The 21,645-nt window shown below is 27.3% G+C and overlaps 1 protein-coding gene across 1 annotated transcript in view; it reads left to right on the plus strand.

Annotated features, from left to right (window-relative positions):
• Positions 1–21,645, plus strand: part of LOC113552819 (agrin-like) — a 174,559-nt gene that overhangs the window by 13,241 nt on the left and 139,673 nt on the right.

The raw sequence follows: 21,645 nt of genomic DNA on the forward strand, positions 1-21,645 counted from the left end.
CCCCCCCCGTGGGTTTGAAGTTTTAGCAAAGTCCGTTCGCTGCCCTGCAAACCGGAGCGGTATGCGTATGCACTGATGTGTTTGCGCTGCGGACCGCGTTCCATATACATAATATCATATTTATAAGTACGACGGGGACGTGCATCGCTTTGTGCGGGTCGGCCATTAGGACGTCGGACACACTTGACGACATAATGATATCGAGTTGCAACGACCCGCGCCCGTGTCGTGTACGTTTTCGTACGAGATGATATTTGCTTTTTAAAAAATATTCCGAAAAAACTCGTCCGTCTCGGCGGCGGCGGGACAAACTACGCTTTGTATGATTATGTGCAGTACGTTAGTAACCCAACGCGTATAATATAGCACGAGCAGTGTATAGAGTTTCATTAGTAATAATTGGTGACCCCGCGGGTTTCAATGTAAAGTGTATTATTTTTTTGATACCCTTGAGTCTAGGACAACGCGTTCCGAGTATACGCGATTCGTTGCGTGTAATAGATACTTCTAAGGCAAAACTTTTGTTTTGGATTTTTCTTCTTAAAATTTTAAAGTAATTTTATTAATTATGAGTGCGCGTATGTCGTACGAACTTTTAGAGTAAATTTGTTTTTATAATATTTGATTCCATAGTTTTTTAGACAGGCACTTATTTTTTGTCCATATCGGATGTCAATCGTTCTATATTCGAACGTGGTAACGTCTATATATCTACGTCCAACGATCACCGGACGTGATGTCTTACTCCTGTTTATTTATTATATACGTTCCCAAGTTTGGCATTCGATTTTTGTATCATTGTTGGTTTAGCTGAAATAAAGAAGTGTTAGAAAATTTAAACCGTCATTTTCCTATCATTTGCGTGGTTGAGTGTCTATAAAAAGATGTTGGGCACTTTTTAAGGGCATCGTTGCGTTGAAAATGTTATTTTTGATAGCTTTTAGGGACTTAGTAATAATTAAATTCCAGAACGCAGTGGTATCTATAAAGTACAATATAAAATAATCTAATTTTAGTGTTGATTTATTCAAAAATGCATGTTATGTTATGAAAACTCGTCGTATAATATGTTAAATAATTTACTATACGCTGGTCACTGGTGGACGAAAAAAGAAAAAGGAAAATTCGTCGAATTGCAATTAAAATATATGCTCAATAATTATTATAAAATAAACTAGTACCAGAGTCCCGAGAGTATATTATTTACTATCGAAATTATAATAGCCAATAGATATAGATTTCACGATGTATATGTATAATATTATTATGTATACGCGATTACCAGTTTATGTGCTATATATAAATATGTTGAATCCACTTGATGAAATTGTCCATTTCATGAAAAGTTATCCAGTTCATGAAATAGAAACCGTTTTTTTCCACTTAGTGAAATAATTAAAAATTTCACAAAGTAGATATCTTTTCACAAAATGGATAATAAAATTTCATATCGTGTAATTTTTTTCATCAAATGATCATCCACTCGGTGAAATAAAACATAATAATATTAACAAAATGTAATATACAGTTATATAATTGTGTAATATTTTACTGTCATTTATAATGATAAAATAATACACAAACCATATATCGCAATATTGATATTATTATATAATATTGATTAAAATAATATAAATATTCACATATGGTGGTGACACATGATTTATATATTATTACAATTAATGGCAGTATAATATTATAATTATATAATTATATATTATATTTAGTTTCACTAAGTGGATGACTATTAGATGAAGACAATTATACGATATGAAATTTTAGTATCCATTTCATGAAAAGTTTTGCAGTTCATAAAATGGTCGCATCAAGTAGATACGACATATATGCTATATACATCGCATAAACTGATAATCGTGATATATAATAATATTATATTGATGTATGCTAAATATACTATTTACATATATTTACAACGTATGTCCATATCATGTCCGTACTGTGAGACATTGTGTACTTAATAAGTGAACAGTGAACATATAAATTTTATTAGGTAGGTACTTATATAAAAACCAATAAGACTAACCAATAAGAGAGAATGCGATGAGTTACGACCGGTGATGATACGAATGGTAGGTGTATATGTGTATGGATAGAGAGTGATGGGGAGAAAGTCAAAAGAGATTTATCACCGGAAATAAAAACAATAACATTTTTCGGAAATATTATCTGGTTTTACGCGCAGCATTTATGTTATATAACGATGACAATATATATATAGTGTGTGTTAAGTTAGCCCCTTCGCTTTAACAACTTTCAATAATTACTAATAGAAGTTTCCTGTTTCCAAGGTGATTATTTTTACGCAGAAAATTACCCATTATCTTAGGTACTTTTTGTTTTCAAGAATTTTTTTTCCAACGCCATTAGCTCTTAAAAATTAGGCTGTTTGTAAATAATATAATTTTTATGCATTTTATGTAGGATATTTACCAACATCTTCATTTATTTCTATTTTTAATCATCCTTATATTTTTTTTATGTATTAGCTTAAACATGAAATGTGTATTATATTACAATTTGAAATTGTATTTTTGTACTACGTTTTACTTTCTTGTCCACACTTAAATTGGAAAGTCTGAAAAATCGCTGTACTAAAAATATAGTGTCAAGTACCTCGTTATGTATGTATTATAATACGAAACTGTATAACGATTGACTGGATGAATGATGAGCGATGTTTTAAAAAAAAAAAATCATTCTATAAACGAAAATATACAAACGTATAACTGCGGTCATCCAAAGATATCTGTCCTGCAGTGTACCATATTATGGCAATACAAACACGGTTATAAACGAATGTATGACTGTATATTATGTAAGTATATCAATAGAGTATACAATATAAAACACATTATATTGTTCATAATATAATACGAGTGTTTCGAGTGAAATAACTGGACTGATTTTGTTATCATATTCCTATAGTACCTATATTTTTATATTTTTTTGGGGTTATAATCCGGTTTGAAAATACTATTTTGCATCATGTGGAAATTTATCGAAATTACATTTATGTTTGTATATAAGTGGCATATGTATTCCTGTGAAATTGTATCGAATTTCCGTTTAAAGCTATAATAGTTTTATTAGGAACAAAAATAAAATATAATTACTACTTACACACCCTACTAATTATGATGTGTTCAATTGCATTTCATATTATTTTTCACATTGTTAAAAATAAAAACAAAAATGATTTATATCACATAATTTTGTAATGTAACAAAAAATATTCATTATAACCTAATTATTTTTGATTATACACTTTACCCACTTTCTATTGCGATAATTTGTATTTTTATCGTATCTTTTAATAGGTTACTATTGATATTACCATTCATATGTGTATGAAATATTCACAAAACATTTTATTATTTATTTAGCATTCACTTAATATTAATGTGTTACTTCGTCCGACATCATTGTTTTTAATTTACTTTACAACCAAAAAGAGACAAAGATAGTAGTAATAATTAGCTATTAACGTTTTCGGCGATAACGTATACGCTTAAATAAATAATTTTGAATAAGTACTATACAAAAATCATAAGTGTTTTAAGCGATTATTTGAGTCATTTTTACTAATAATTTTATGTTTTAAAAACGAAATTAAGTTTTTTTATTTAATGACCAATCGTAAACATCACAGGTATGTATTATTATAGGAATAGGTATTTTATCGGGTTGTCGTGTCACGTAACCATATTTCAGGTGTAAGCGGGTTCACCCATAAAATGCATTCACTGTTTTACGATATTTCCACGAGCAATAAAAATATACTATATAGACCTCATAATATTTATGTTTTTCCACAACACGCGGGATATTCGGCGACAGGGGACTAACGATGCGACAAAGTTTGGAAGTTTGGAATGCTGGTAGTCTGCGTTGAACTATATGATAGCTATTAAAACAATAAACAACGACATTACAACAATAGTTTGTAAATTTTATTTCATATTATGAGTGTTCAAGTCCAAATTGAAACATGACAGAAACTTTAGGCGGACTACAGGCGGCCGATCGGAGTAATATTTACATAATATAGTTTACGTATTTAATAATACACACCCGCCGCTGTCTGAAGTCTTCAAAGCGCAAATCCAAACTAACACTCGTCTCGTATATTATAATAATTAATACGGATTTGGGGACAGCACATACCACCCCGCCGTATACATGCATCTTCCGTACACGAAAGTATTCACTACCCCCTCCCACCACACGCAACCATTGGTAATGGCTGAGGGTTGTAAGGAGGGTCATGGCGCCTCGGGAGATTATTATTCTGGTACATATAGTTTTGACATTGAGTTGGCACCGAACCCGGGCATAGATTAATGTGTACATATACTCGTATATGATAAAAGGCGCAAAGTAGATGTTTGTCTAAGAGCGCCAAAATATTGTACTACGAGAGGGGCGATCACTAGTTTAATACATGTTGACGTGTTCTTCAAGAAAAATGGCGTAAATAAAAATTATGTTGCTCTTTAGTTATTAAGTAAATCGTCGAAGAAAGGCTTCGTAATAGGTGGCACTAAAATGTATTTTCCAATTGAATTATTTGATCTTGAACCGGTTAAGGTCGGACCCGTAGTCGATTTAGCCAATATTTTCAAAACGATTACGTCTGGGAATATATTATAAACGCTTGAATGGTATAAAAGTATTTCTCGTGGAGTGAGAAATCGGCGCAGAACACAATTAATTTTGTAAAATGTTTTTTTTCTTGTTCTCCGTTTAACCATTACATAACATTACATGTAAGACGATGGACAAGCGTCGTGTTACTGTCAAGGTACTGACGGCGCTGTGCGATAATAATCGTTTTCAGCATGTGGGTTATACGTAAGTCACGTGTTATAAAGTGTGAGGGATTAATATTAATGGTCCCCGTGAAACGTGAAACCAAACCATCTCACCGACGATTACGAGGCCACTATGGTTCTTTCGTATGCGGGAAAACATAAAGGGTGCTGTCAAATCGTCTGATTGGTATAGTTTAGGCGCTAACGTCTCTCTAAAGGTGTTGACTAGATAATTAATGCTCATTAAGCATGTAGGGTCTAATTGGAAATTATTAACGATTTTACCGAATTAACAGGAATCTTTTCGTATAAAACGCATAAAAAATCCTTCCCAAATTACAGTCTATCGTTTAAAATATAGGTTAACGCAATCGGAAAGGAATGTACATGGATAGATGTTGAGCGCGTTTAACCCTTAATAAAAACCCTTGGATTTTATAACTCGGTTGTTTTTTTTTTTTATTTAATGTTGATAATATTATTTCGAATAATAAATTATTAGAATGGAGAGTAGACAATATAATTATTTGTTTTGATTTTTTTCGACGTACTCACCACCATAATATTATAGTTATTGTTTTCAAATGTGATACGACGTTCGTTAATTAAAAGTAAATGATCGAGAAAATATATTATTATAACGATAAAACTAAAAATAATATAATAGGTCCAATATGAAATCATGTACATCATACATGTTACATTTTTTTTACATCGAAAGAATATTATAATTTATAATTATAATAATAAAATTGTTTCCGGTATGTATAAGAATCCCGTTTATTAGTCCACCACTGATATTGTAAAGGTGGATAATAGACTAGAAATATCTTATACGTGAAAATATAATATCGTAGAGGTGTCTGAACGAATTTGGTGGAATACGTTTCTCATCTCTGGCGACGCGTCCAAACTGTGTTATTTCGACCGTCCGAACACAGAAATCTCGTTGGTTTATTTTCTCCCGATCTCCAACCCCCATACACACCGTTATTACGATATACATTTAACATTATATATAATTTATTACTAGTAGTGCACGCACTACGTAGTACATAAAAAATAACACATACATATTGATTTATACTTAATACTGTATGTGTTATTAATTCTATTAATGTTTAGTATCGGTCATAACTATGATTGATTCTAGTTATACATTATTTAACGAGACAATTAGCTGTAGAAAATATGTCGTTTTACAACATTTTTCATACTATAAAAGCTAACGCGTTGTTTACATATTATTTTTCTAACTCTACGACGAAAAAACCAGATATCACGTACGTTTTCCATTACATTTATATTCCTGTCGGTACGTGTAACAGTAAGTGAATGGAGAAGTTTAATCACTTATCATTTTTAAATCATTTTTACTTTAATCGTTACTGTTGCTACTACATTTCCTAACAGATTATAAAAATATGGGATTTTCAAAGAGCTTTTCACTTAGAACCTGTTAACTGATTAAAATATTATATAAAAGCAATATTACTGTCCAACACTATTATAATAATATACTTTATACTTTTGATTTAATATGTGGTTGCGAACTTTCTCGGACTTGAATATAAAATACTTAATTATTAAAAATTAACAGTAAATACAGATATTAACAAATTCAAAATATAGGTATATTAAGTGTTTTCGTTTAATTGATATGATACTTCATAGTATGAATATTATTATGTAAATACGCATTGTTAGTGTACATTATACTATGACGCTTAAATTTACTAAATTTTACCTCGTACAACGATTGATACGCTTTAAGAAACTAAGTTTCGTTACTATTTTTGAACACTAGATACATGTAAGTAATAATACGTGGAATTATTATAACAATCATAATAATAATATCATACGAAGCAGACTCTCGCGATGTATACTGTGAGTGTACGGCTGGTTGTTGTACATCGGGATGTAGTTCCCGGAAAAATTTTCCGGGACCAGAAAAGGAGATAGTCTTAAGTAAATTTTTAAAAATTTATATTTATATTAGCAATATTACACTTAAACAGATTATTTAAAAAAAAATACGATTTATTGGAGTTACAATAGCATGATCAATTACTAAAATAGCAATAAATTATCTATTCAGTATTGTTTTTTTTTTATTAAATTAAACACATCACCTATAATATATACGTATATTATATATTATATATTATACATAAAGTGATTCTTTAAACAGTTCAAGCTCATCATCTGGGCAATTTATCGTGTTAAAAAAAATACATATACATATTTTTTAATGGTTTGAAGTATCTATACTTACGATAATAAAATTAAGATAAGTGGAATTGAGCTGAAGAGGATTAATGGAAAATTATACTACACTATACTTCTTTACTGATTTTTTTTTTTTTAATATAAATTTATATTGAAAATATGTTTAACACTGATAAATATTTCATCAAAAAGATGTATTTACTCGTAATATTAAGACATTATTCCATAACTTGTAATAAATTGTATAAACATATAGGTAGAAAAATAAATGATACAATTAAAAGAAAAATTATTTAAAAATTATATGTTTAACCCTCGAATAATATTATAATTTTAAGTAATCAACGTCAAGAATACTTAAAGTTATAAGCAACATAAAAAATATATATTATATTGAGCTACACATGAGATTGACGTTAAACATTTCTAAATTAAAAAAATAAATAAATAAAAAATACTACTCTCTTGGATACGGCAGTTATACCTATGAAATAATATTATATTATATTTATTATTAATATAATATAATAATAAACGTATTAATGTGTATGCATTATGAAGGTATCGTCATCTATATAAAAACCAATATTTGTGAATGACTCTGTGAAATAGCCAATGGTTTTGAGTAAATTCTCAAATAAAAGATTGAAAAAATATATACATACATATAATATTATACGATAATACAATAATAATATACAAATAGTGATATTATGACGTTTCTATTGTATAGCGAGTTGGAAAAATTTAAACGCATCTTCCGCCAAACGGTTAGCGCAGTGACACATATTGAACAGTGAGCTCTGCCTATATTCTCCTTTATTACATTATATTGTCGTACAATAACATGCATCGTATGTAGTAGGATTGCCGGATATACGACGGAACGTTTACGTGCATATATTATGATATCATAAATATTTGTCTATCGCAAAAACGAACGTCTAAATATAATATCATATGTATTTATATATATATATATATTTATACATTATGATACACGCGCCCGTCAGTTTTCATCAATACGCATTTTGTACGATATCTATTATTTATACTTAGAGCCCGAGTGTCTATATATTATATCATTATTGTTATATATATATATAGAAATGCGGCGCAGAAAAAACGTCAGTCACGTATCGCGTATAAAATCGCCGGGAAAAAAAAAAAAAAAACGAGATCGCGCAGCAGCCGTACCCGGCGAACGACGGTACAGATGTGAAGGAAGTATATACGGTGGCCGTCCATCGATTATCTGGCACGCGGTTTTATCTCGGAAACCCAATGGAGACGTAGATTATTATCACTGTTATAATTAAATTATGCGTTATTATTATACTTTTTTTATTGTTACCACCACACTGTGTGTGTGTACGCCGCCTGCGAAAAGACGAAGTCTGCGTCGGTAGCTTCCGCGTCACTCCCTTCTTCACCGGCATCCATTACCGTTTATTGTGACAAAATCCTGACGCTAATTGAAGCTTCGTAAATTAATATTATTATTTTTTTGAAATAAATAATAAAGCATCATAATAATGTTAATATTATTATAATGAAAATAATGCTATAATATTATAGAATTAATAATGTGGTGTAGCTAGTTTGCCTATACAATACGCCGGTTTAACACATTATAATGTTATTGGATACCTTTTTTTCATTATTTCAACAACATTATACTATAAAAACCGATAAATTATCATACGTTATAATATAAGATGCCCGGAAAACAAACCACGTGACAGCAGTAGTTACTTATATTTTTCAAATTTCATTCAGTGTAATCATATACATATTCGTACCATTAAAGACTTCACAGATTCTGTTATCAGTGGACTGTATTCGTTGAAATATTTTAGATTATTATTTTTAAAGTTAAGTCAATAAAACATAAACAAAACAAATATACATACAGCTATTGAAAACAATTTTATTTATATAGAGTAAAGAATAAAAACTAAGAATACATTTTCAAATAATGAGTCTAATTTAATATTATAGAGTAATTTTTTTATATAACTATTGTTGCAATACGGTATAAAATAATTGAGTTTTATTTTTAATTGATAGGATTGACTGTGATAATACTACTACATTAATAAGTATACATTATATCTAGTTATACTTGTCCCAGTTAATATGTGTATAACGTGCTTTAAGCACATATAAATTATGCAATTTCTACCTATTTAAATCGGTTTTTTGTTATTATATTTTATACATTAACCATGCTCTTATTATTGTATTTTAATAATTTGTTATTTATTCAAAACTAAGATATATCAACACATATCGTGTAAATTCTGTTTATCTTACTATTACTATTTTACCATGTTAATCTACCATGGAATAAAATGTTAGTAAATTACTTGATAATTGAATAGATGTTATTGAGATTTAATTTATGATTATTCATAAAATTATTTAAATAATGTTTATTCAATTCTCTAGAGAGGATCAATAGATTTATTTCACGAAACTAAAATATTAAAAAGAACACCAAGTTGTACATACATAAATAATTTATAACGATAAATGGTAGTAGAAATACCTTTTACCTTTTTTTTTAGTTTAAAAATCTCATTATATTTTGTAATGAATAAGTTTAATTTATGCAATTCATGTTTTTGTCATGAAAGACCTGTCCGAATGCTCTAGATTGTCAAGGAATATTTTAAAATCACGAAATCACCCATTTTTATCTTTCTATCTTAATTTAAAGGTAGTCGACTTTAAAAAATGTAAAGTCTGCATTCATAATAATTTCTCGAAATGCTTTGAATAATATTCAATAAGATAATTTAATTTAATAGTTTTACTGGTATGAAGTATTTAAAGAAATTATTCTTGTAATAATATTTAAAAACCATTTGCATCATAATTGCACTTATATTAAAAATATAGGACACCTTAAAATATGTATGTATGACTGTATGTATGTATGTATGTATGTATGTATGTATGTATGTATGTATGTATGTATATATGTATGTATATGTTTTTATGTATGTATCATTAAAAATAACATACTTAAAATATTAAATTGTCAATGTTTAATGTTTATATTGTAGGGACTTAAGTACTATTTGGATTTTTATATTATGTTATGTTGTTGGTTATACAATTTGTATTTGAAATGTTATAATGATAATATCTTGACTTCAATTAGATCAATTCCATACATATTTTATAAATTCCATCGTAACATCTTATATTCTGCCTAGTGACATCATTAATTTGTGGATATTTTATCCATCGCCTTTGACTGAATAGTATTAACATACATATAGCTTTATTATATATTTTTTACAAACTATACTATAAATTGGAATTTTTTTTCTTTTTTTAGTGTTCTGATATGATAGTAAAATCAAAAAGTAGTTTTAAAGTTCTACATTCTGAATTTGTTATTATTATCTTAATAAATATAATAAATATATATTTAATACTATGGTTCACAACGACAATACAAAGTTTTATCACGCAAAAATGAGAATTCATTTTAAAAAGTTTCAAGTGCACGGTTCATTTAATTTCAATATTAATATTCACATAACAGAAATCAAAAGTTAAAGTTTTGCTTACTATTCTTTAACAGAACACAACTTAATTATAAATTATAATATAAAATATTCGATTATTATTGTTTCTTTTATAATAAATGCTAAATATATTTATCGTGAATAAATAATAAACAATAAAATATTCATACAATTTGAAAACACCAACATGCAATGGTATTATTACTAAATTACTAAATTATAATTTATTGATTTAATAAATGTATCTTGTTATGAATAATAACTTAATTAATCTTATTAAATCATATGATGCATTATTTTTGTATATTGACATTAAATTGTGTTTATATAATTTTCAGTTTCCATTTTTAACTAAAAACTAATCTTTTGGTAAAACATAGAACTCGTTTTTAATTATATTTCATATACATTAATAATTAAAATCGGGGCAGTACAGTTTTCCGTTAGGTTAGGTTAGGTTATCGACAGGTTTTATGACCAAAATTGCGATAAAACAAATTACGTACCTCGGAAATATATATATATATTTTCTACAAAATATTATATCTATACCACTTGACTTATTATTACGACAATTCATAGCTGTCCTAACAAAGGTGAACGGTAATAAAAATCAAAATATAATACAAACTATTAAAACGATATCGGTTCTGCGACGGATAGCCACGAAATTTGCGCGCGCGTGTGTGTGTGTGTGTTAGTGCGGCGTGGGGTAAGCGTTCAAGGGGGTGTGTGCTACCGATTTGGTGGTTGCGTCGGAGGTGTTTGGCCGACTGCAAATTTATTATACGAGTATATTCATTTGACGTGCTGTCGGGAGCAACGGGCGCGTGTTGCCTCTGTGGAAACGTCGCTTATAATGATATATTATATTATTTCGATATATGTATATATATATATTATATACGGCGGCAGCCATGACCCGAAAAGTGGTAGCCGGATGTAAATCGTGCAACGGTGTACGTTCAGTGGGGAAGGTGGGAGGGTTGTTCGAAATATGGATAAGAGGAGGTAGTTAACTGGTCTAGGGGAAGGAGTAAGAAGGGTGTGGTGATCTGGAGAGCGGTTGTGGTGTGGCAATGAGAGGGGGGAGGTCGAGGGGCGACGAACAAGTTTAAAAATCGATCGCAATCGTCAAATCGTTTGTTTTGGCCAACAGAAATTCCAAAACGTATTCTCTTCCCATCGAAAAACACCGAAGGTATTAATTGCCGGCGCGTACCGTTAATTTTCAAAAACTCCCCCGACAAGTTATATTACCATTATTGTTTGTTGTTGTTATCGTATGACTGCGAAAAGGCTCTCTGGCACACAATAATTTTATTTGAAACACGACAAATTTCCAATCAAAAATGAGGTAAAATGATTGAGTGGCTTAATTTCCACGTCATATAAATTATATAATCGTCGACCTATGCATAAATCAATGGTAACAAAAAATTGAACACCTAAAAATATATGTTTACTGAACGTAAACCCATTTGCCATTAGACAAAATTAACGCGAGTAAACTGATATAATTCGTGTCGTAATAAATAGTAATAATAATCAACAAGCTTATTATTGTTGTGTCAGTTTAATGTATCATCAATTTCAATTCACTGAAATTTAATTTTTTAATATATCCACAGAGCTTTAAATATTAACAATATTAATATTGTCAAAAAGAATGAAAAAGTTTTGGGTTTAAATTATTATTGATTTTTGATGACGGCATATAAAGACAAGTTCATGTGGTCCACTTTTTATTATTTGCATATTTTTTTCGGTGGTTAACGAGCCTGAGATTGACGAGAGGATAGAAGGGATTATCGGAGTATCCTTAATAAATCAAACGGTTAGGCCGTAGAGGTTACCATTACTAACAGGTATCTATTAATATAATAACTATTTGTGAGTATATAGGTAGGTGTAATTACATTTTATAACGATAATAGTTACAGGTATTGATTTGTTTCTACATTATGTATTATTCAATGTTTTTTTTTTTTTTTTATATAAATATATTATTCTAGAATTAGTTATGATGTATTGTATCGTATTTTACGAATTCGGTATGAAACGATCAACAAAAATAATAACGTTCATCAAATTATATATCAAACGTGAATGACTAGTGGTAAATTTCTGATGAACCAGTAGTGGTGGCCCGTGACCTTTTGCGTGTGGTAAAAAATTTGCTAGGTATTATATATTAATAAGTGTAGACCACCCTAAAAGTTGGCAGGTTGCGATGGCGCGTATACACATAACATCATGGTCACGAAAACTGTTTATACGGATCCAGTTTTATTACTACAACAACGAAAACAAATCAATCGTACAAACAGTGGTTGTGATTTATTATAACTATATCCATCGGCTGCTATTCTTAAAACGTAGTTTTAGAACTGTACGTGTTTTTAGCTATTTGTGATGTTATAACATAATATTTACATGACTGAGTTTTCCAACTACCAAAACTAAACATACGCGTCAGTAAACATATTATTTAAGTTTTGCGTAATCCTTTGGTTTTTTCTTTATACGTACTTAATTAATTATCTTTAATATTAATTTATCTTTCTCTAAAATTTAATTTAAGGATACATTGTTCGAAAACCTCGCATGATATACTTTGGTGAAAATATTACAATATTACCGCCTTCCTACACATTGTACGCAATATTTTATTATATGGTCGGATAGTGTGTAAATGTACCCTAAATACTAAAAATGTACGCTAAAAAAACATATAATTACATTTTTAATTAAGTTAAAATTTTAATTATAATAGCTTTTTGTAGGTAGAGTGTGTATAAATATTGATGACTTGACCATATTATAATATACAGTAATGCATATTTATTATAATACATCGTTGATTTAAATGAATAATAAGTAATAAAACTATATTTTTTCTAATTTGTGTCTTTTGAAATCAACCACATGGTTTAAATTATGCAGAAATAGTTATGATTACCTCTTAAATTACCATATAATCTAATAACATCTATTCATATTATACGTTTATTTATGCGTGATTAGCTTATATTAGTATTGCTATCATTACATACTACATAACTAGTTGGTAGCTATGATATTAGTATATTATTAGGTAACTATTATGAATAAGTAATACAATGATAGTAGTAATAAAAATAAGATTGTTTTCGTTTCTTTACATATTTCGTCTGCTGTCAGACATTATTTACGTATTTACGTGTCCCGAGGCCAGAATATAAAAAAAAAAAACACTTAAATGATTTTCAACCCTAAAATGTCCTAGGAGTCGAAATATGAAATGTTTCATGTCATGAAATATTCACAAAAACAAAACATTGATTTTTTTTTTTTTTAACACAAATATTAATAATGATATTAATGGATTATGTACCAGTGTCAACATAATATTACTATATTTACATTTAATTAGGTACATAATTACCAAGTATATAATGCCATTCATGTAATGCAAGTATTTTGTAATTATGACAACACAGTACTATAGAATATGATCAGAAATATACTATGATAAATATTTAGTTTTTTATACATTCATATAATAATTAAGTGGGTTACGATTGGTCGTATTTCCAGGTTTTTGTATTTAAGAATAAAGTTAACACGTTTTCATATAACGTTGTACAAAACAAATATGAAATATTCTAATAAATATATAGATAACGCTATACATTTTGTGGTGTGTGAAGATATACTATATAATGCTGACCGAAAAAAAATTACACATACATAATATACAAAAAAAAATAAAATAAAAAATATAGAGTGTAATGAAATTATATTGTACTCAAAAAGTTAGAGGGGAAAAGGTTATAAGCCTCTACGTGACGTTCCTGTTTTTTTACTTTTTTCACCACATCATTTTTATCCGCGGGTACCCGCATGGCAGTGAGTGCGCGCGCATGTGTGTATGTGTGTGTGTGAGGGCGTCTGTTCGTCCTCGAATATTATCCAGGCTGACGCCACTTTATTACTTATACATAATATATAGCTTATCTCGTTATCATAAATTATGCATAATTCTAAAAGCCCGGGCTTTATATAGGTATACCTGGAAATGGTTTCTGATATATTCGAAACGCTCGTGTTCGATAAAACATTATAAATCTCTGTCGCCAGGAGTATTGTTGAAACCGATATTTTACCGGGTCTATCCTTTTACCTTTTGCCCTCCCATCGCTCCTCGTCGCCGCACAACCCTTGTCAAATCCGCGTGTTAGCTAACGGCCAAAGAGATGGGTATGATGATGATGATGATTCCATTTACTTAGGATAACCGAGAGCAGCGATCCATTAAACCTCTCTCGGTTGCCGGCCATCCGTGCAAAATCATTATTGTGGATGCACATCCACAGTACTCTCCAAAAGAGCTGTTATCCAGTTGATATGTATCTTGTAAACAATGTCCCGCTATATTTCTTATCACAACAATATAATCATCAATCTTAGGTCGGTTTACAGTAATTTCATTAATATATACTAATTCTATAAAATTGAATTATAATAAACCATACTGAGTACATAGTGATAAAATATACAGAATATATTATATCATATACATAATATACTTTTCAATTAACAGTCGTATAATAATCGTGTGCATAAAACAGTAAATTAAGCCATTTGCCATAAAATATCTTAATAATAAACATCCATTCTTTAAGATTTAAAAATTGTAATTAAAACTGTTAATTATTAATTTAATGAAAAAGTTATTTACTGTTTATTATTATGTTGACACAACAATATAATTAAATAAGATTCGTATACGATGGCGAAATAAAAGTTAACTCACCTTAGTGGATGTTTAATTATATCACATTTTTAATTTATATAAAAATTTTTCGTTATAGATCATTAGTATTATATTACTATTTCTTGATGTTTTCGGGATATAAGTTTTTTTATTTTAATTTATGTTCATGATATAGATTTTAATAATAACCAAAGTTCATTATGTTAACATTTCAATTTTCTTAATTCAAGCTGTAACTTGTAAGGTTAAATATTACCATATATTTTATCACAATTTAGTATACTAATCAGTTTTATACTCTTGTCGAGTAATTTTCTGGGTGCTTAGTTAATTAGTCATAAATTGATTATATTGGCTGGGTACTAAAATAAGGGTCGGATACATCGCCAACGGGTCATTATAAAGTACCCCGAACATTTAGCCATAACACATCTGATACCACAAATGGCTTATAAAACTTATAACTTAAAACAGTTACACTTTCTAACATGGTTTATATAATTTATATAATATACATTTTTCTAAAATATTTAAACGATTAGTACAATATATTTATTATTTATACATAATTGGACAATTTTTGATAAATAATTTATACATTGCCACATTACCTAATTAGTAATTATTCTACATTTATTCGGTTATGGTTTAACATTTATATGCATTTATATTGAATATTTTCTAACTTTTCGCTAATTTTTTATAGGCTCTAAACGTATCGTATCATATTAGATACCAGATTTTTAAATTAATTTTGCCACCTATAAGTACTTTTGACTTTTTAAAAGTTTTGGTTATCATATTCATGAGTTCAACTATATATGTAACATCGAACTTGCGTCAATTACAATTAAAAACTATTCTGTCTTTAAGTAGAAGGATTATGATTTTAGCATAACTTTCTGTCACTTCTCATTACTTTTATAATATTCATTCACTACCGCTAATAAATCTTCATGTTTTTTAATTATTTTGCATATTAATTAAATTGAATTACAATTCTTTATCTTAAAGGTGAGATGATGGAATAAATATTTTTTTACATCTATATGAATTTCAAAAATCGAAACTTTAACATATAAATAAATCAATTTTTTAGATAGAGAAAAACTTTTAAAGTTAAAGTTACTTAAAACGAATGTTTGTGTTTTTTTCTATATAATTAAGACATTTAAAATTTAAAATTCTTAAGAAAAAATAATAATTATGTGTCTCTTATTCGATGATAAAAATTCCAATAAAATTCAAGGTCATACATTTTAAATATTCTATGCTATCTTTTTAAATGAGCATTTACTATTTAAATGTTATCATTCTTAACTGGAATACGATTATTGCTACAGTAATATATAATACGTATAACGTAAAACGTTATAAAGGATTCAAAGATCTACAAAACAGTTAATTGAGAGTTTCTTGAGTATAAAATTAATTGTAATTTCTACCATTTCACTTTCTGTATGTATATACTATTTCAGAACGTTTTAGATTTCTTGTATATTATACTTATATATAGGTTGTTAAGAAACTACGCTAAACCTTAATTGCATTAATAGTGCGTATGGTTGCAGGAAATAGGTACTTATAAGAGTCTATGTTTGTCATTTAGCGTCGACAATTGCAATTATAGTTGTAAATTCAAGGTATAAATACGAAAAGATCTAGGATAGGTTATTGTGCTAGGCAACTCCCAGGCAGGCGTTCCTGAACTATTAAATAATATCGTGAACATAAATTGAATTGCTAAAATTAACTGAATACCGAGGGCGTAATTTATGTTCGTGAAAACCACTGGTTATAGAACTTGGAATGTAACCTTCTTTAAGGAAAACTATTTTGAAGTTGTAACTTACCCAAATTTGTGGACCAAGTGAGGGGGCCGAGTTATGACATTCTTTTTCCACGTGTAACTTTACTAATTGTTTAGTATAAGTGCTTTCTCGATTACAAACTTTAATTCGAAAATTAAGTAATAAATTTAGAACAAATTTCTGTAGCAGAATTTGTTTTAAAATACGTTAATCTAAATTATATTTATTATATTCACTGTTTGAGAATATAATAGATGATTTATTAAATACTCTAAAAATGTATCGAAGCCAGAAAATATTTTTGTTACTTTAAATCTCATTTATTATTTATTATTCTACAATGTCATATTATCATAATGTATACTTTTCAATTTATTAATATAATAATAATATTTAATATTTAATACAGCATGATGCATATATATCTATAATAGTGTAATATCATATATATCATCATTATTTTGTTGGTATGTATGCATTATGTTTTTTTTGTGCATTTACAAACAAAAATATTGGATTCATTTATTTATAAAGCTTTTAAGAAATATTACCAATTTTGTATTCGATATTTATTTGACTTACCAATAGATACTAAGGTGAATTAGGTTGTAAATACAAGTCTTATTTTTTGACGTCAGATCTATCCTATATCAAAAATCTTTTACACGAGTCCATGGAAAAAAAAAGTTAAAATTCTGATTAAATTATTTTTAATTAATAATTATGAATTTAATAACTTAAAACGTATTAAAAATATAATTTAAATTCATCATATATTTTATACTATAGTAATTTAGATATTTAAATAACTTGTTATTTTTAATTTTTATATTGACATAAGCAGATATTTTTATTAAGTCTATACTTATATTTTTTCTATAAGTACTGCTAATTACCACCGAAAATACCAATCATTTCCAATCATTTTTAAAATAAATTGCTATTTAAAAATATAACTACCTATATTTCCATATTTTTCATTATAGATGATAAAATATTAAATTCTATACTATAAAAAGTAAATGTTACCTACGCGGACTATTGCAATTATTCTGCTAACGCTCGTGTTAACTGTAAGGTGTATTTTAGTTTATAAATATTAGATAAATTACTATATTTTTATTTCTTAAATTTTCACATGTGCACATTGTCCATATATTATAATCTTAGATGGTGTTTCAACCTACCGTACCTCCCTTCTACAAATTAATAATAATAAAAAAAAAATTATCTTAGATTATGTTGGATATTTATATTTATTACTTAGTTCGAAGGTAGGCATATTTTTTAAATAGGTGATAAATTAATTTAACTATAATAAAAATTGAATTATATACGAATAGATAAATGAAATTAAAAATTAAAATTATTGATAATTAACTCCTTGATTCAAAAATACTAATATAATTTCTAGGCTAGTAGGTTTTATTCAGAATATGGTAATAGAAAATACGATTATAATGTACAAATATATTATGACAATAGAAATGGAAATTTTAAATTAGAAGAGTTATGAACAGTGTTATTAACAAAATGCAAATTAAGTATGTTGTGTGCTGGTGAATGTAATTAATACATAGCTACAAAACCATTTATTACAAGTTACGGTTTTTCATTTGATATTATTTTATTGTTAACGCAAAGCAATTAAATAAATCGATTCATTGATTAACACAGTTATAAAATATTTCACCGACATTTAAAATACCTACATATAAATTTTTAAAAATGTTTACGTTTGTAATACATAAATATAATATGTTCATATATCTAAAAGTTTATTTTATGAAATTAAATAACATTGAAAATATATTATTTTTTCATTAAAATTATTTATTTATACTTTGTAAACTGAGCAATAAGATTTAATTCGATTTACAGATTTTTTCCTTGTGTTTTATTTTTATTGACTACACTTATGATTGAAATTATTCATACAAATATTAATAGATGTTCTTTATATTAAAATTGGTTTCTTTTTAACCCACGGGAAATACTCAAGAATAAAACATGATGTTTCTTGTTTCACGTTACTATTTTCTATGGGTTTCTGTGAATATCATGCTCGTTAACCTTTTTAACGACCATAAAAAATATACAGCCATTATTCAAGTAGTGAAAATGCCATTATTATTTGGTATTTTAGTATATAAACTAGCAGCTTTGTATATAAATATTATAACTAGAATATTAAACGCTTGTTTAAAAATTGCACGTACTTGGTACTTTATGTAGTCGATTGAAGGATACTTAAATTATACTTATATTATTCATGGGTACCTAGTTTTTAATTTTTTTGGAGCCTTTTGTAATCGTTTCTCTTATATGACATGTTTTTGATTAACTTTCATTGATAATCAACTGTAGATGTCTATTGAAAATAATATTATGATATTATTAATTTGGGCTGTACAAAATGTTTACACATCAATTGTATAATTTACTAATGACTATTATAACTTATATCTGTATACATTGTATAAACCATATTTTGTAATAAATATACTTGCACAACAAATTAAAAATACTTTTTAATTTTCTTTATTCACTTTTTTTAGGTCACTCACTTATTAAAAATAATTAAACACTCAAAATACTTATAAGTAATATATAATGGTAAATCAAGATAGAGACAATAGTATAATTGCTAAAAAAAATGCATATATTCAATTAATTATTTAATTTAGTTAATAGAATATACTTTATATATTTATAAACGTGATATTTGATCTAGATATCATAAGGGTTAAATTATGTAACTAGCTAAGTTGGAGACGCAAATTTAATATATATTATACATATTAATAAAATATAAATATAATAAAGTATATTTAATTTGCTTTTTTTATTAAGAAAATGTTAGATTTATGATGACTTAAAATATTAATGGAACTAATGGTTTAATGAATACTAACAAAAAATATAATTTAAGTCAGTGCTTTTAATCAGTTGGGTTTATAGATAACTATAAACATAGTGATTAGTTTAGTTATTATCACAAAAACCAAAATATACATTCACATTGTTTGTTATAAATAAATATAGTCATTAAACTCAATTAAAACAAGCGAAGGTGCTATTGTGATGATTTATTTAGCGATAAATATATGTCGTAGGGTAAATAAAAGTCAAAGTAGGACTGTGCACGTCATATGTTTTCTATATAACACTACTAGATACCTATTACATTTCATCATGTTAAGTCCCTTGGAAGTGAAGTTGTCAGTGTTGATGGAGAGGTTTCCTGGATAGGGTTTTGAATGTCAACAGTTTGACAAAAAGCTTGTCATGGTATTTGAACCATATTTGCTCAAGTTATCCGTATCTTTTATCAGAAGTTGCGGAATCATACGCATTTACTACTAGTAAGTAGTAGTCAATAGATTACATTTTACAACTGTAGTTCTAAAATATAACATACAATTTTTTTTTTTAGTGTATCTTTATAGTGTGTTTGTGTGAGAAGTTTTTAAAAGTGCCAAATTATCGAATATAGAACATTATATTTATAAAACTGGTAAATTAAACGAATTATAATATTTCGATCGAATTATTTCATTTTATGTATATAAACGGCACCATTACACCATAGTGATTGACAAAACAAATAATAATACTATAATTGATATAGAACTGTAAATAATACACTAACTATAATAACCGGTAAAAATATTTACACATTTATATTAATGAAATTGAAATTATTTTTAATAACAATAATCGAGAATTTTTGTTATGTTTTGCACAGTATCACTGGAAAAGTATTTTTTTTTTTTTTATGTACACGGCATATTTATATATTCAATTAATTTTATATAGTTGTATAGATGTCTTTTTAAGAAAATTAATTAGGTAATTCATTAATAATACATGTATAAATACGTTTGAATACGATTTAATAGTTTAATCATACAATTAATTAAACTTATTTAAAATACAAATAATTTTGTTTACATTTTGTATATAATCGGAATTTAATTATAATTGATGAAGAAATCGAATACTAGTTGTTGAATATAAGACTAACTATCTTGGTACTATAAACAAATTTTGTTTACATCTCAAGAGAATAATGCATCTGAATTAAAATATCATTATGTCCCCTCGGACATATTTATCTTGATGCTTTGATTCTTATGTTGTCATGTAAAACTTTTTATTTTAATTACTATTTTTATCCTTACCGATATAATAAATATCATAGATTTTATTAAAAATATTTTTACGTTTTTTGATACAGTTATGTGATTTCATAAAATTTAAAATTGTGTAAATAATAAAAAATAAAATAACTTATTATTATGGTACGTATTGTAAAAGAATTATAGGTAATAGGAACAATATAGTCTGTATTAATGATTAACAAGTCTTGGATGAAAGTTGAGTACTTATATGTGAATGATATTTAAAATTATGACTACTATAAATTGACCAGGATTAAATCATATAGAAAATAATCTGAATCATCT

The sequence above is a fragment of the Rhopalosiphum maidis genome, chromosome 2 (genome assembly GCF_003676215.2).
Source record: "Rhopalosiphum maidis isolate BTI-1 chromosome 2, ASM367621v3, whole genome shotgun sequence".
Classification (NCBI taxonomy): domain Eukaryota; kingdom Metazoa; phylum Arthropoda; class Insecta; order Hemiptera; family Aphididae; genus Rhopalosiphum; species Rhopalosiphum maidis.